This window comes from Lactuca sativa, chromosome 5, assembly GCF_002870075.4.
Source record: "Lactuca sativa cultivar Salinas chromosome 5, Lsat_Salinas_v11, whole genome shotgun sequence".
Taxonomy (NCBI): domain Eukaryota; kingdom Viridiplantae; phylum Streptophyta; class Magnoliopsida; order Asterales; family Asteraceae; genus Lactuca; species Lactuca sativa.
The window spans coordinates 67,465,516-67,484,219 of NC_056627.2; the positions used below are offsets into that span (position 1 = coordinate 67,465,516).

The following is an 18,704-nucleotide window of genomic DNA, read 5'->3' on the forward strand; positions in this document are numbered from 1 at the left end:
CTTACGTCCGAAGTCAGATCCAAGCCCCAAATGTCGTCTTTGACCATAAAGTTTCCAAATTTATGGTCTTGCACGACCAATAAGTGCTTAACAATAAAAAGCTTATCCACTTAACCCGTTAAGACCTTGTAACTAATTCATGGAAGGGAAGAAATGATCAATATTACATTTTTATGCTTCTAAACACCTCAAAATGTATGAAAGGACAGCTAAAATGGATTGGAGTAGCTCATACTCAAAATTCCAAACTAATGGGACCAAAAGGACACAAATTACATGGCTAACTTAGATTTATGCATAGTTTCATCAAGTTCAATGTTTTTTTTTTACCTTCAAATGATGCCAAATGGTGGTGAGATTCTGGATCCAAATAGTCTTACTCCTCCAAGATGATCTTCTCTTCTTCCTCTCTCCTTTGACGTAGCCAAAACACACACACAAAGCTTAAGAGTGATCAAAAGTGAATTAGGGTTTGTTTGGGGATGAAGGTGAGTTGGAGGCTGATGAAAGAAGGTAGGTTGGGTACTTAAGGATGTTTAAATAGGTTCCAAACCTTAAGAATTAGGTGTAACATCCGAATTACCAGGTATATTATTTACTCGTTTATTTTTTTGAGGATTATTAAGCAACTCGAAGAGTTGGAGCTACAACTCGTCGGGTAGGGTCGGGTGCGACCACGTGGGATTAAGGACCTACTCTACAAGTCTGAGAGTCGACTCGCCGAGTAGGCACTGTGAGATGAAACCCTAAATCCCCGGGTTTGGGGCCTATATAAGGACATTTATAGCCTCCATTGCGGCTCCTCATCTGCTTACATTCACTGAGAGAAACCCCAATCGCCCCCTTGTGCTTTAGAAAGAGTGTTGACCTAATTTTGAGAAATTTTGGTGCATTTTTGGAAGAGAAGAAGAGGATCTCAAGCAAGGAACGAGAGGAGATTGATAGATCTGTTGCTATTATTTTTGTCCTAAGTATAAAGTTCGTACCTTTCCCATTATTTTTGAGTAGGTCTCTTGCTATTAGAGTTTAAGGTTTCTTTCTATCTCATCTTGGGACCTTGAAGGTAGCATCTTTAGAGATTTGGACATTAGATTTGGACCTTGTGAGGTCCCTAGAGTCTAAAGTTCCGTGCTTTATTCAGCCATAATAGATCCTTGAATGGGAAACCCTAAATAAAGCATGTTTTGGCATTTCAAGCCCATAGTGCCATGCATGAATGTAAAGATCGAAACTTTATATAATAATTGAGCCTTGGGAACCAAAATCTAGGGTTTGGAGTGGTAGATCTGCCTTAAAACATGTGAATAAGAAATCAGATCGAAGAGACTCGCCGAGTCCATGAGCGGACTCGATGAGTCGGTTAGGGTTTGTCCCGATGAGCTAGACTCTGCGATGACTCGTCGAGTTAGGGGTTAACACGACAAGCTGGACCTTCCAGAGACTTCTGAGGAATGAGTGGACTCAATGAATCGCATGAGTGCACTCGGCGAGTCAGGTCAAACTTGGAATGTTGACTCGAGTTTGACTTCTGTTGATTTGTAGGTTTTGGTCAACATGAATAATGGGAACCATGGAAGTGTAAAATGGTCTTTTACCCATTCCAAGAGTTAGAGAGAAAGAGAAGACCACCTTTAGTGTAATTGAGAATGAGTAGACTATTAATTAGAGATAATTATCTTATGTATTAGGTGGATGCTAGTTCGAGATTCCCGAGTACAGGACCTTTATTTGCTAGCTTGCGAGGCGAGTCTTCTCACTGTACTTACCATGAGTGGTATCTATGAGTGACTGGAGGGTCTTATGTGTTTACTTGAGTTATGCATCTTGTTGCATGATATATGTATGCTATTTTATGTCTTAATAGACCAGACTGGAGGGTCCAACGAGCCGTGAGACCGGAGGGTCCACACTGAGACCGGACTGGAGCTTCCAACGAGCCGTGAGACTGGAGGGTCTATATTGAGACCGGAACAGAGGGTCTAATGAGTTATAGCCATGAGAGGCTTATTATCTATGTATGTGGTATTTTGGGGAACTCACTAAGCTTTGTCTTTACCGTGTTATGTCTTATGTGTTTCAGGTGCTTCTCAGGATCACAGGAAGGCGCCAACATGATTGTACACACACATCATAGTTTGAGTGATGATTTAGCGGATCCTGGAGTTTTATATATAAAAAAATTTTGATTATGGGATACGATCTTTTGACATTGTGACATTTGGGATTTTGTTACTGTGATAATTATGTTTTTAAATTGAAGATTTTGGTTCAAAAATTTACGTCGTTACAAGTTGTTATCAGAGCCTTGGTTTGAGGGATTCGGATGTACCTCAGGGTGTGTTCGGACTCAAACTGAGGATTTGAGAATTTTTTTTTCAAAAAGAAATGATATTTAAAAAGGATAAAGAAATCAAGAGAAAACGAGTTGGAGTAGTGTGTACAATCAGCCAGAGCTCGAATGCTGATTTGCCAAAATACCCTTACTTTTGTGTTATGAGATTTACATGAGATATTATGCATGCTAGAGAGTAGGCTAGGTATTTCATATGTTAGGACTAGCGTGGCCTGATTTGTGTTGCCTTAGCCTAGGAGTTACTTCTATCTATGAGGTGCTTTGAGTATGAGCTGAGTATGAGTACATACTAGAGATCACCTTGGTGAGTTTGTGCGAGGTCTACTGCGAGAGTAGTCTGTGCCTTGTGATATATAGAGTACTTATGAATCGGGATCCTAAGAGGAGGGCTTGGGGTGAATACATATGTGGTGTGGATGGTAGTATTGGGCCCATACTATTTAAAGCGCCAGATCTGTAAGCCGTCCAAGTAAGAATCCTTAGGATGCTAAGGAACAAGCAGGGGAGAGTGATCGATTGTGAGTATGCTCGAGCGAGTCTCTGATTATTTTGTGTTGTGTTTCAGATACATCATGGTGGGTACGCGCCATAACCCTGAGAGTAGTGGAGTTAGCGATGATGAGATTCGCAGGATGATTAATGACTAGGTAGCTGCAACCATCCGAGAGGCTATTCCGGAGAAGTTTGGGTCTATTAGGACCACCTTGATCTATAAGTTTGATGAGCAATATGCTTTTGTTTCCGAGGTGGATGCTGCTACAGCCACCGTAGCTGTCGCTACTGCCAGGCCACAGGGGGGTGACTCGTTTCTGTACCGGGAGTTCAGCAACACGAAGCCACCAGAGTTTGATGGGACTCTTGATCCGATTGCTGTGATGAGATGGATCTCTGATATCGTGGGGTGTTTCTACACTTGTTCATGTCCGGAGCACTTGAGGGTATGGTTCACACTTAACCAACTTCACTTGGGGGCGAAGGACTGGTGGAAGTTTGTGACGGCTAGTTACACTCCTGCAGAGCACAGAGTCTACATTCTGGGTTTACAACAGGGATGCAGTGGTTTTGTACCGTATGTGATGGATACACGGGTTGCTACCGAGAGACCGAGTTCTATTGTTGAGGTTCCGATAGTGAGTGAATTTCCGAATGTTTTCCCTGAGAAGTTACCGGGTGTACCTCCTGAGAGGCAGGTGGAGTTTCGGATTGATTTGGTTCCGGGAGCGGCGCCTATCGCCAAGGCAACTTATCGCGTTGCGCCTCCAGAGATGCAAGAGTTATCCTCACAGCTTCAGGAGCTGCTGGGGAAAGGATTTATCAGACCGAGTATCTTTTCATGGGGAGCGTCGATCCTTTTTGTCAAGAAAAAGGATGGTTCACACCAGATGTGTATTGATTACCGAGAGTTGAACAATCTAACGGTCAAGAACCATTATCCACTTCCGAGGATCGATGATTTGTTCGATCAGTTGCAGGGTGCGTCTTGGTTTTCCAAGAGCGATTTAAGGTCTGGATATCATCAGATGAGAGTTCGCGAGGAGGATATCCAGAAGACGGTCTTTAGGACTCATTATGGGCACTATGGGTTCGTGGTGATGCCTTTTGGGCTCACCAACGCACCAGCATCGTTCGTGGATCTCATTAACCGAGTGTGCAATCCTATGTTGGAGAGAAACATGAGTACCTCGAGCCGCAGAGCAGAGAGTGCCTCGATCCGAGATGTGTATATGAGGATGATGGAATGACTTCAGTCTTAGATACCATTCGAGAGGCCCATGTGCAGGCCATGAGACCAGAGAACCGCAAGAGGGAGTGGGTTAATGGACATGTGTCTGAGTTTGTGACTGACAGCCGAGGGTTCATGACTTTCCGAGGCAGATTTGAGTGCCCTATGCGGGCGGGGCTTGGCATTTACTTATGGAGGAGGCGCATAGATCGAGATTCTCAATCCATCCCGAGGCCACTAAGAAGTATTTGGACATGAGGAGAGACTACTAGTGGCCGTGTATGAAGAAGGATGTTGCTTGGGTAGTTGAGAGGTGCTTGACCTGCCGTCGGGTCAAGACAGAGTACCAGCATCCACATGATCCATTGCAGCCTCTGGAGATTCCGCAGTGGAAATGAGAACAAATCTCTATGGACTTTATCACCAAGTTGCCGAGGACTGCGTGTGGGGTTGACGCGATTTGGGTGATTATGGACTAACTAACGAAGAGTGCTCACTTCCTTGCTATTAGTGTGAGCTTTTTTGCAGAGAGATTGGCCGAGATTTATGTGAGAGAGGTGGTAGCTCGGCATGGAGTTCCGATCTCGATAGTGTCGGATCGAGACGTGCGATTCACTTCCAGGTTCTGGAAAAAATTTCATGAGAAGTTGGGCCCATGCTTGCATTTCAGTACTGCGTACCACCCACATACAGACGGGCAGAGCGAGCGGAAAAATCAGGCGCTTAAGGACATGCTGCATGACTGTGTCATGGACTTCGGAGGAAGTTGGGAAACTTACTTACCCCTGGCTGAGTTTTCCTACAACAACAACCATCATTCGAGTATTGGTATGCCTCCCTTTGAGCTTTTATATGGGAGGAGGTGTCAGACTCCTATTTGTTGGGGAGAGGTGGGACAGAGAATGATGGGTAGCACTGAGATAGTGCTAAAGACAACCGAGCAGATTCAGCAGGTTAGACAGAGGCTACTGATGGCCCAGATTCGCCAAAAGAGTTATGCATACAGGCGACGATCCGAGCTGGAGGTTCAGGTTGGAGATTTTGTACTCCTGAAGGTATCCCCGTGGAAAGGGGTGATTCGATTCAAGAAACAGGGCAAGCTGGGACCCCAGTACATCGGTCCTTTCAAAGTGACCACCAAAATGGGTAGAGTAGCATACCAGTTGGAGCTACCTGCGGAGTTCAGCCGGATCCATAACACCTTCCACGTATCCCAGTTGAGGAAGTGTGTAGCCGATGAGACGATAGTAGTGCTATTAGAGGATATTCTGGTAGATGCGAGCCTGAATTATATTAAGAGGCTGGTAGCGATTTTTGATCGAAAGGTGAGGGTTCTGAGGAACAAGGAGGTGCCCCTGGTCCAGGTCCAGTGGCAACATCATAGGGGGTATGATTTGACTTGGGAGCCGGAGTCAGAAATGCGGGAGCAACATCCAGAATTGTTTTCGGAGCCTGACTTCGAGGGCGAAGTCTTATTCTAGTGGGGGAGAATTTTAACATTTGGATTCCCAGGTATATTATTTGCTCATTTATCTTTCTGAGGATTATTGAGAAAATTGATGAGTTAGAGCTACAACTCGTCGAGTAGGGTCGGGTGCGGCCACGTGGGATTAATGACCTCCTCAACGAGTCCGAGAGTCGACTCGCCGAGTAGGCATTGTGAGATGAAACCCTAAATCCCCAGGTTTTGGGGCATATATATAAGGACATTTATAGCCTCCATTGGGTTTCCTCATCTGTTTACCTTCACTGAGAGAAACCCTAATTGCCCCCTTGTGCTTTAGAAAGAGTGATGAGTTAATTTTGAGAACTTTTGGTGCATTTTTGTAAATATTAATTGCATTAAATATTAACATTTTCGTTTGACAAATTAATGGCATTAACATTGTAACACCGTAAAATTTCAAGACAAAATTTTCATTTAAAATAATCATTTTAATCTTAGAACACTTGTTTAAAATCTCATTCATAATTGAATTACAAAACATAGCTTCATTTTCACTTGCATAGAAAACCAGGATCCTCCAAAATATGACTCTTTCTCTGGTGTGTACAATCAAGCCGGTGCCGTCCCGTGATACTGAAAGAAACCTGAAAACAACATAACACAAAACACTGTAAGCACGAAGCTTAGTGAGTTCCCCAAAATACCACACACATAACACATATAAGCCACTCGAGGCCATAACTCTATGGGTCCGTGCACCCAAACTTTGTGAACCCTCAGGTTCTAACTCTGTGAACCTTCCGGTTCTAACTCTAGGATCCCTTCGGTTCCAACTCTGAAAACATGCACCGCATAAATCACATAGCAATAATGCAGTACAGCACATAGCATACACATAACATACACACACTAACACATAGCTCTGATTACCTACTCAAGGTAAAGTATAGTGAGAAGACTCACCTGGCAAGCAGAAAGCAGATATCTCCATACTTGAATCCTGAAGTCGCCACCGCCTAACACGTAAAGCAAAACTCTCATGACTATAACTCTCGAGACTAGAATCAATCCTCTCAATGCACCCTCTTAAGGGTAAAAGAATATTTTACCCCTCTCTTGGCCCAAAGGCCACATCGCTGACCAAACCCTAAAAGTCAACGGTCAACCCTTGGTCAAAATCAAAGTCCTCAATCAAAGTCAACCCCTGACTGACCCTACTCGCCGAGTCAACCCTATGACTCGCCGAGTTCCTATAATCAGAACTTCACTCAATCCGCGACCTAACTCGCCGAGTCACTCCGAGACTCGCCGAGTCCAACAACTTTGAGTCCACTCGCACACAACTCACCGAGTCATCCCTTGACTCGCCGATTCTCGACTCAACCAGGGAATATCGGGACTCTTCGACAAGACTCGCCGAGTCCAGGAACAGACTCGCCGAGTCTAAGACTATCATCAACCTACTCGCCGAGTTGTTCATACAACTCGCTGAGTTCCAGGCCATCTTCATCCAACTCGCCGAGTTGTTCTTCCAACTCACCGAGTCCCAGCTCATCTTCAAGCAACTCGTCGAGTCCGCTCATGTGACTCGCCGAGTACCACCGGTCTGAATCCACTCAGAAGCATTCCAGGCCATGCAAATGATCCAAAACATAGGTCTAGTCTCATACAACTCATCCATCACGTAAAGTGGCAAACTTTACGTGAATCCAAAGAGATCTAGGCCTTATTCACTTATAACTAGGGTTTGGGACATGCAAGCTTCACTAAACAGTCCAACACAGGGACTTTCATGCTCTCTGATTCTTCTCCACTTCAGATCGGAGGTAGCAACCTTAGATCTAACCTCTAGACTTCCAATTTCATCCATAGACAAGATCCCACAATCCCTAAAATGAAGAAACAACATACAATCAGTCCAAGAACGAGATATTACCTCCAATGGACGCCCCAACTGCAATGAAATTCGAATCCAAGCAAAGCCCCTTGCCCCAAGCCTTCAATCTCACAAGATTCCTTCAACAAACTCCTCCAATGCTCCAAATACGCTCCAATCTTCTTCAATCACACTTTCTAGGGTTTCTGGACTTCAAGAGGGAATAAAGAGGCTGGGGGAAGGATATAATGTTCTTTAAATAGGGCTCAACCCCGAGAATTAGGGCTTTCTCCACACAGCGCCTACTAGCCGAGTCCATCTCATCGACTCGCCGAGTCGGCTGCTTAACACGCGACCAAGCCGCGACTCTACTCGCCGAGTCCATCCATGGACTCGCCGAGTCACTCTTTCCCAAATAACACGTTTAGCCCTTCAACTCTACTCTTGCTATTCCGGGATGTTACAAACATTGACGTTTCATAAATTGAATCAAAAAAGTAAACATACTATTTTTCTCCTTTGTCCTCTACACTCGCATTTTCCCTCAAACAAATAGAAAAAACCCTATTTTGAAAAGCCGACATCGCACCTCATCTGCCCAACTCATCATCGTCATCACCATCGGTAGTGAATCACCACCCACTCTCCAACCTCGCGCCTCTCACTGTATCTATATCTGATCATCGTCGTTGCCACCTATTGTGCTCTCGCAACACTTTTTAGGTGACAGGAAGCCACCATGCTCTTTCTTTATCTCCTTTGTCCTCTACACTCGCACCACTCGCTTGAGATTACTTCGAGTATTAGCAGCTTTCAGATGAGATCCAAGCGCTCTATTAGCGGTACGTTTTTTTTAAATGCAAATTCGAAGTTGAAATTGTCATGTTCAAGAGAAATGAATCTGAAAAAGGGGCTCCATGAAGATTGAATTTGATGTCGGAATTAATGTGCAGATATAGATTCTTTATTCCAGTTTTGATGTCAAACCTAGCTCTTTCAAATTATTATATGTTCGAGTGTCGTCCGTGTGTCTCTAACCTTAAAACCCACGTCTATATAAGGTCAAATTGCTTAAGGGTATCAGTAGTCAACGAAGGCAAAGTTTTGTTTTTGAGGTTTCAACTTTGTTGGGATATTGGTTCTCTCAGAATGTTAAGTTGGTAATAGTAATGCCGCAAACACGTGTTTTATGAATTGCTGATGAAACATGTGACTTTTTGAATTTGTTTGCTTGTTGCTCTTCTTGTTGAACCCTAACTTCCATTTTACAATAAGAAACAACCTTTTGACATCAGAAGCGAAACTTTCTTTGGAGTTCCTAGACCCTGGTATACTCTTTTAAATAAAAAGTGTTGATTTTGTTCATGTACATTTCAGTAAACACTTATTTGTACATGTAAAAATGCAAATATAAAAAGTAAAAAGAAATTGGTATTTAAAGCTGCATATTTTCAATTCAAGATGGATAATCAATACCAGAGAGATGTCATTTCCAACTTTCTTAATTTGATTGTAGAGATGTGGTTCTTAGGATTTGAACATTACTGATTATATTGTTATCTGAAATTCATCTATGATTTACCCAAACAAAAACAGTTTTATTGACTTTATCATATTCCTACAGGTGATCAAAATGTGAACTCTGAAAGGCCACTTAGGCAATTCGTTACAGGTAAAGACAAGTGAGCAGGTAGAAATTCAAAGGGTCGTATCACAATTTTCCACAGAGGGGGAAGGGTAAAATGGTCACAAAGAACAATTGACCTAAAACGCAACACTTCATCAGTAGGTGTAGTTGAACGAATATAATACGACCCAAATCGGACTTCACGGATCGCAGTAGTCAGATGGGTCGAAGGGGCAGCCGTTGACCGCCCGAAAAAGTCAAATCCCTCCAAAAAAACTTCACCCCACCCCTAAGATCCTACCCTTCATCTCCATCAAAGGTCAGTTTTCATTCTCCTCAATTCCCGGAATGTTAGAAGACAAAAAGGTGGAATCTTTAAGGTCTAAAATAGATGATGTAGTGGTTGGACTTCCAAAAGGTAGTAGGACCTTGAGTAGTCAAAGTCAAATGGGTACCCACATGAGAAATGTTATGGATGTTTTATTGTCTGCTTTTTCATCTTCAAATGGGAAAAAAAGACATGATGCTCCTTATTCGTTTGTAAACGTGTTGAGTGTTCCAAGAATGGCGGTGGCAGGGGCAAAACTAGAATTTTTTGTTCCAAGAATGAAAGATGATGTGAAAGAGAATGAATGTCTGTTGCTTAATGAGGTAAAAAGGTGGGATAAGGATAGTGTTGTGTGGGGGTATAAGATGAAATGAAAAGCAGTTGTTTCTTGGGAGAGTTTGAGACAAAGGGGGATTTTAGGGGATGTTAATGAGTCAGAGTCAAAGTCAAAGGTGAGAGAAAGGGAAAAGGTGGAAAAAGATGGGAAATTTGGAGTGGATCGAGCTCCTCTGAGTTATATATTGGCTACCTAAGTGTCGATTGTCGATTTATATGTTACCTGTCTGTTGTGACAAGAAAACAACATAATTCATAATTATACTGAAAAAAACAAATATTTAATCTGGTTTGTAATCAAGAGTGTACATTTATATATTATTATTTTAATTATATTGATAATTGTTTATATGTAGTAAACTATTTGTGCAAAAGAATTAATTGTCTCTACAATTTAATTTTTGAATAAAATATATCCGCACCCGACGCTTGGCGCGGGGAAACGGCTAGTATATATATATATATATATATATATATATATATATATATATATATATATATATATATATATATATATATATATATATATATATATATATATATATATATATATATATATAGTTTTTGATTATTTGATGTTTTGACAGTTTGACATTTGGGATTTTGTTACTATGATAATTATGTTTTTAAATTGAAAAAATTGGTTCGAAATGTACGTCGTTACATTAGGGTTTGGGAATCATGCACGTATGCCCTGCGTACACTAGGTATGCCAATCGTACGTGACCTCTAGCCAAATATTGCAAAAATGCCATTATGGGCCATTTTGCAACATTTCTCACAAACAAGGGCCAAATAAAATAAATCTTCATACTTAGGGTATAATTTGGAAATTCCTCATCATCAGGATGTTACAATTCTCCCACAATTGAACTAAACTTTGTCCTTGAAGTCCGCTACTGTGAATAACTTCGGGTAATGCTCTCGCATCTCAGACTTAGGTTCCTAAGTCCATTCGGAACACTTTCGATGTCGCCACTGAACCTTGACCAAAGTTAACACCATGTTGCATAGACCCTTCGTCTTCCGATCCATGATCGCCACCGACCTCTCAATGTAATGCAAACGATCATCAACCTAAACATCCTCCAAAGGAAGGACTGGTAAATCCTCAACCACACATTTCCGAAGCTGAGACACATGGAAGGTGTTGTGGATCTAGCTAAGCTCCTCTGGAAAATCCAATCTATATGCTACCTTGCCAACCCTGTCTATCACCCAAAATGTCCCAATATATCAGGGCGCCAACTTGCCCCTCTTCCTGAAGCATATTACACCCTTCTAGCGTGATACCTCCAGTAAAACCATGTCTCCGACCTGGAACTCCAACTCGGATTGCAACTTGTCAGCATAGCTCTTCTGCCGACTCTGAGCTTTCTGAAATCTCTGTCTGATCTGATAGATGAGATCTGTCATCTAAAGAACTGCCTTAGTACTTCCCATGACCTTATAACCAATCTCTCCCATACACACTAAGGTGCAACACTTCCTTCCATAGAGGAGCTCGAAAGGTGGCGCGTTGATACCGGAGTGGTAATTGTTGTTGTATGAGAGCTCAATTACTGGAAAGTAGGAGTCCCAACTCCCACTAAAATCAGTGACACAAGCTCTCAACATGTCCTCAAGTGTATAAATGGTCTGCTGACTCCGACCGTCCGTCTGCGAATGATAAGTAGCGCTGAGATGCAATCTTGTACCTAGTTCTTCATGGTACTTATTCCAGAAATGAGATGTGAACCTAACATTTCGATCATATACAATGGAGACTGGAATACCGTGTCAAGAAACAATCTCGCACACATACAATTCGGCAAAAATCTCGATTGATGAGATCTGGTAGATGGATAAGAAATGGGCACTCTTGGTCAACCGATCTACTATCACCCAAATTGCATCGTACCCTCAGTCGTCCGGGGATACATGGAGATGAAATCCATAGTAATATGTTCTAACTTCCACATGGGAACCTAGAATGGCTACAACTTTCCACGCAGTCTTTGGTGTTCGACATTGACCATCCAACAAGTCAAGCACCTCTCAACATATCATGCTGTCACCCTCTTCATGCACAACCACCAATAGCTAAGTCTCAAATCCCGATACATCATAGTGGGTATGGGGTGTATCGAAAACCTGTACTTGTGTGCCTCCTCCAGCACAGTCTGTCTGAGCCACCAAAATCTGGCACCCAAACACATCTATAACAGGTCAATAACTCTTGACTATAAATAGAAAACCTGCCAATCTCACCACTGGGCCTCTCCTGTTTCTAATTTTCCATATTGACTCCCTTGGCCCGAGCCTACCTAATCAGATCAAGAAATGGAGAGTCAATTGATATGCTCATACATAGATTTCCAATAGCAGAACTTGTCATCTTGCAACTCAAAGCATCAACGACCACATTCGCTTTCCCAGGGTGACATAGAATTTCGCAATCATAATCGTTAACCACGTCCCACCATCTATGTTGTCTCATATTCAGGTTCGGCTAGTCCAAACGATACCTCAAAATCTTGTGATCATGTACATAGTACACCAAACCCCATACAAGTAGTGCCACCAAATCTTGAGATCAAATACTAATGCCCCCAAATCCAAATCGTGAGTCGGATAACAGACGTCATGTGGCTTCAGCTGCCGAGAAGCATAAGCAATAACTCTCCCACACTACATAAGCAATGCGCCTAAACCTGTGATGGATGCATCACAAAACACCACAAAGTCCTTAACACCCTCGGGGAGGGTACACACTGGGGCCTCACACAATCTTTGTCTCACAGTCTCAAATACCACCTGTTGCTCAGTGCCCCATCAGAAATACCCACCCTTCCTTATTAGAAGAGTGAGGGGTACTGTAATCTTGTAGAACTCATGAATAAATCACCGATAATATCCTGCTAAACCAAAGACACTCGTAATATCCGAGGGAGACTTCGTAACCTCCCACTACATCACGACCTTAATCTTGTCTAGATCGACCAAAGTTCTATTTTGGTTAATGAGATGTCCTAAGAACTGTACCTTTCGTAACCAAAACTCACACTTCGAAAAATTGGCATATATATGTTCATGCCTCAATACATCCAGAAGCTCTCGAAGGTGCTCTTCATGTTGCTCCCTGGTCTTGGAATACACAAATATATCATCAATGAAAACAATGATTGATCGATCGAGCATCAGCATACATATCCGATTCCTCAAATCCATAAAAGCCATAGGCGCATTGGTTAGCCCAAATCACATCACCACGAAATCGTAATGACCATAACGAGCCTGAAATGTGGTCTTCTTCACATCATCCTCTCTGATCCTCATCTGATGATACCCTAAACTCAATTCGATCTTGAAGAACCAAGATGCTCCCTGCAACTGATCGAAGAGGTCATCAATTCGCAGAAGGGGATAACGGTTCTTCACCGTCAAATTGTTTATCTCCCAGTAATCAATGCACATCCTATGTGAACCATCCTTCTTCTTGACGAACAAAATCAGTGCTCCCTATAGAGAACTTCTAGGTTTAATAAAATGCTTACCCAGCAGCTCCTGAAGCTGAGAGGACAACTCCTGCATCTTAGGTGGTGCCAAACGGTAAGGAGCCTTAGCACTAGGGGTTGCACTCGAAAATAAATCAATCATGAACTTGACCTGCCTCTATGGAGGCACAACAAGAAACTCTATCAGGAACACATCAACAAAGTCTAAGCACTAGCACCTACGAAATCGAAACCTGCTTCCCAAATCAGGCATCAACCACATAATCAAGATAACCCATGCAACCATGTTGTATATACTGACGAGCTCTGGTAGCAGAATAAAAAGTTGATCATAATCTAGTACCCTCTCCATAAATAACCAATTTCAGACTATCACCCATTAACCCTCGCAATCGATCGTAGCCCATAATCTACACAACCATCCATCCCTAAAATCACACACATGTATCCCATCGAAATAGGGATTAGATCAATCGAGTAACATGAAGGATTTTGAGCATTCTAACACTCCTAAGGTGTACATGCAAACCTAAATAGCTTGGATCAATGTTTTCTCTATTATACTTGCAAATATCAAATTTTTCAAGGTATTGTTCTAACTAGCATAATATGAAGAACATATAATATAAATTCTAGTAGAATTACATACCTCTTTGTTGTAGCTTGATTCCATGGAGCTTAAGAGCCTAGTGCCTCAACAGTGACACCTCAAATGGTTCACACAACATCACCAACATGTTGGAATAACTTGAGAGAAAAGGTTCATATGCTCAAATTGGCTACCCTCATGTGTACACACACTAGTGCCAAATTCTTGAGCCATGGGGTCCTTATATATGGTGGAATTAGGGTTACACCATGTAACTCATGTCTTTGCATATTCTTCGTTCTCTATGGGTTAAAACTCCATGGAGTATCCATGGGTTACTCCACGGGTTTAGCCCAACATGAAGAACTATGGATCATAAGGCCACATATATAAGAATGAAATATTTACACAATCAATCCCCATATATTTAATTAGTCTCCTTTTGATCACAAAATTAAATTCAAATTAAGTCATGATCAATACTAATTAAATAATGTGATTTCATATTATTATATTTGAACTTATAATATATTAACAAATCATAATTATCCTTTTCTCACAAAAGCCTATCCAAATTGTTCCGATACCATGCAACCCAAACTCACCATGCCAATCAGGTCAAGTACATACCAATTATAGTTATGGACTTAGACACTAATGCAACAGTCTCCCACTTAGATAAGTCTAAAACTATTATTGCCTATGACTTCAAAACCGGACTAGCAATCATAGCTCTTAAAAGCTGCTATCGAACTCTGAACAAATCAATGACGCGTCCATTAGATAAAGGATCATATATTCATCCATTCTAGATATCATATGGAATGAGACATGGATTATAATCATTCTCTCTGTCCATTTGTTGTTTCTCGATTTCCGATTTATGACGACCGACTAATTGAACAAATCGAATCAGTCTAGGCTTGTCCAAGCACTTCGGGGTGTCATCACTAAATCATTGAGGGGCCCACATATATCGCTTTTATCCCTTTAATGGTAAAAGGAATGGATAAACTTCGACTCATATGCTTATTCTACTACTTGTTCAATCATACACAAAGGCACGTTTTATAACATCGAGTTACCAATGCATTTTCTTACAATCAATCCATAACCAAATCATAGGAAACAAGTCATATGTCTAGGTTTGAAGAATATAAGATATTATTGTCTCATGATCACTCGTGATAAAATCCATGAAGTGAGTCAAATGAGCATGGGTTCAATCCAATACTCAGAACTTATGAGCACTCATGAATGTTGTAGCGACTCCTGATATGTCCCATACCTTGGACACCTACAATCCAGCTTCATGACAGTCTTGATTCATATCTACTTCCAACATATGACCGACTGTGGATGGTTTGAATAACTTAGTCATTCAGGAAGAACGACCTAGTTATTCTGGAAGTCAAAACATGCAAAGTGAAACACAAGAATAATCGAATCCAATATGGTCTCAGAACATATGAATATAAATAAAACACCTTTTATTTATCACCATATTGATTACCCATCATTCATTCCATACTGTTTCAAACTATCAGCTTTATACTTGAATTAAAACAATATTGTCCCATGCTCCTAGCATGTACACTATGTTTTTTAAAACACCAGTCATGCCATACACCAAGTATGCACACTTTTTTTTTTTCAAAACATTAGTGATGCCATACACAAAGTATGCACACTAAGTTTGTCTATGATCTTTACTTTGTAAAATAGATCAATTGAACATAATTCTAATGATTCTCATTTCACAATCCTAATTCCTTACCGCAAATGCAATAATTCCAAATCTTGCCATTTACCTAAATCTGTTATATTCTAAACTTATATGCATTGATCCTTTTATAATGATTATGCACAGAGTCACCAAGACTTGTTAACAGACATTACGTTGTATTCCAATGGAGATCATTCCACGGAAGAGAAGTCTCAAATTCAAAGTATATTGCTTTGAACATCCTTCTTGCATTAAGTTTCTCAATCTTACATAGATTTAATGAATAGCTTCCACCTATGGGAATATTTCCATATTCTCATTTTGACTATTATTTCTGACCAAGAGTTGCCCTTTTTCAGAATATGTCAATATGGTCTTTCCAAAATTAACACTATACTTCCAACTGTCTCTGAGCAACCAATCTTTGGTAAACCTTAGATTGTCCTCGACAATTGCTTAATCAAATTAGTTATATCCAGTTCTAGTACTTTTTCCCTCTTAATGCTCTAGGCGTTTGGAAAAATTTAGAATAGGTGAATATTATAGAACATGCAATCGATCCTATATTCGTAGCATATGGGACACGATTCATGATGTCTCACATAAAGACATGATAGTAGACCAGTCTTTTACTATATTATTTCTATTTCTCTTTGCCATGTTCTCATAATTCAGATTATGAAAACTGATGCCATAATCACAATCGAATTTTAGAACGCAAATAATGTTCCTATATATAGAATTTCCTTATGTTGAACCGTTCCAACATAACATTCCGATATATAATTGACTAAATTAGATTAAAAAATCACGATCTAAGCTTTTAGATTTGAAATGAAGTATAATTTCCTCTCCCTTAATTATAGCAAAACAACTTTTTCCCAATTGAAACCATTTGTTTTCTATAATTAACATAGCTTACTTGCAACACTTATTATGATTATCATGCTCCCACTAACATCAAAATTATTAGCATCACACTTATGCTCCCACTAGCTTTGACATGTACTCAGAAAATAGTTGGACTTCTAGAAGTCAATACTTTATTGTCTTTCTTACCAAAGTTCAGACTTCTGTTACGAAATGCTTTGATAAAAAAACTTTATCAAAATCATACACCTTTCCTTAGATAGCATACATGTGTGTCTAAACACTTTCAGAACTATGAAAACGGATGCCGTAATCATAGTCTCAACTATTTAGACCTTTGCCATTCCTCACAAGTCCAAGTTAGTGTGCCGGTTAATCACACACGCTCCACTAACGACTTTGAGAAAGAAAATATCACAATTGCTATCTACCAAAAATCTACTTAGTGAAAGTGTTTCCTCACCATCATTTTCATGAATCGGAAAGAAACCTTATGACCCTTAGATTTTATGGTGTAGGTGTTCCTATCCATGTGAATTTTTCAAAACAATAATCAATAGATATAGTTAATGAAAAATCCAAACTCATATGGATTAAACTTTTGAAGTCTTAACCTCTTGCCACCTAGCAGCACAAGGGCCTGCCATTGCTTCCAAGTTGTTATGCAACCAATTGAGAACTCTCAAAACTCATACGCAAAGCCAACTTTCACTGGAATAGGCATAGAACTAGAACTATGTCAACATGATAGGTTATAAACCTCACATCATGTGCTAGTGATAAACTATAGGTTTTCACTCTTGATTAGATCTTGAAGCCTTTTCAAGATCTTTAAGACTCTCACTTACCTCTTGACATATAAGACTCTCATGACAAATATTCAAGAGAGAATGCAGATTCTTTATCAAGACAAACACTTCACACAATTGGCCTTAGTTGGTCTTTGTTTTATCCAAAACATCACAACTTACCAATTTCAAATGTACAAGAGTAGGTCACTTTTACTCTTACATTTGACAAGTGTTATAAACCTTTCATTAAGATATGTCACTCAAGTTACAATCTTGGAGTATGACTCTAAGAATTGTTTTGGTACGAAGTATGGCTCACCTTCTGGATTTAACTATTTCAGCAATTCTTGATTCCTCTTCTTAGCCATAGGAATGTACTAAGATGTACTTAGAGAACCAATTGTGATATGGTTTCTTAATCATTGAGATGATCACAAAACATGATACTAAAGTACTTTCCCATCTTTTCAGATTTGAGAAACTTTTATCCTTCTGCCTAATTTGATTCTTCTCATTCATTCTGCAATACATCAAAACTTTTCCAATGTTTCAAAATTATACTTAAATTGGTAAGTATAACCATATTTACTAATCTTTAGTAAATCATGACGAATAGTCTTATCGATCTGTTGTTGTGGAATTGACCAGTGCACAAGAATGTGTACTCGATCCCTTAGTCCTTCACTTGACTCACATATCAATGTGAACAAGGAATTAGTCTTAATTTTTCTAAAGGTGAAAATTCTCATTTATCATACTATAGAACTTGTATGATTCCAAGTTTCTTTCCACCTAAAAACTTTGGTGATGAGAATCTTTCCTTATTTGGTAAATTTAGACACTACCACAAATGAACAGATCAAATTCATATTTTCATTATTGCTAGAAATATACAAACATCAATTTTCCATAAGTGCCATTACAAGGACATATAAAATAAAACAAAATTTTATTTATTTATCAAATGCAGAAAAACTTTCCTTACAATGCAACTTTTAAATGGAAACTATACTATTACATATTTCCTAGAAATCTATCATAACTCTCTAAATAGTAGCTCAAGAATCCGACCTTCGAACTATGCGATTGAAATCCATCTTCGCGATCAGATTCAACATACTCTTTCTTTAAGTTCCCTTCCCTTTTCTTGATCCTGCCATACATTATAAAATGAATTTAGAATCTCCAAATAGGAACTTAATTGAGTAAGATAGTGGACTTACCTAAAGTAGAGTCAAACTTTTTGACTAGACCCTCTCTCAGATCTTTGAGGTAGTTAGGGAAGCTTCGCAACCAATGCACCATCCTTTGGCAATAGAACCATATGGACCCTTTGGGAATGGTACACTGGACTATCTCAGACTTTCCTTTCTCTTTACCATTTGGTCAACCGAGTTGAGTATGGCCGATCCTTTTCCATTGGGAAGAGAAAGCTTTTCTGGATATCAAATGTCACCATTGTCAATGTCCATGGAAGTTTATCTTCTAATCAAATTTGCTTTACTAGCGCTCCAAATCATTGCTTATTCAGCTGCACCAAG

At 40.2% G+C, this 18,704-nt stretch overlaps 1 pseudogene; it reads left to right on the forward strand.

Moving 5' to 3' along the window:
* Window positions 1-8,138: 8,138 nt before the first annotated feature.
* LOC111908405 (60S ribosomal protein L2, mitochondrial-like) lies at window positions 8,139-9,887 on the forward strand (annotated as a pseudogene).
* Window positions 9,888-18,704: the final 8,817 nt, after the last annotated feature.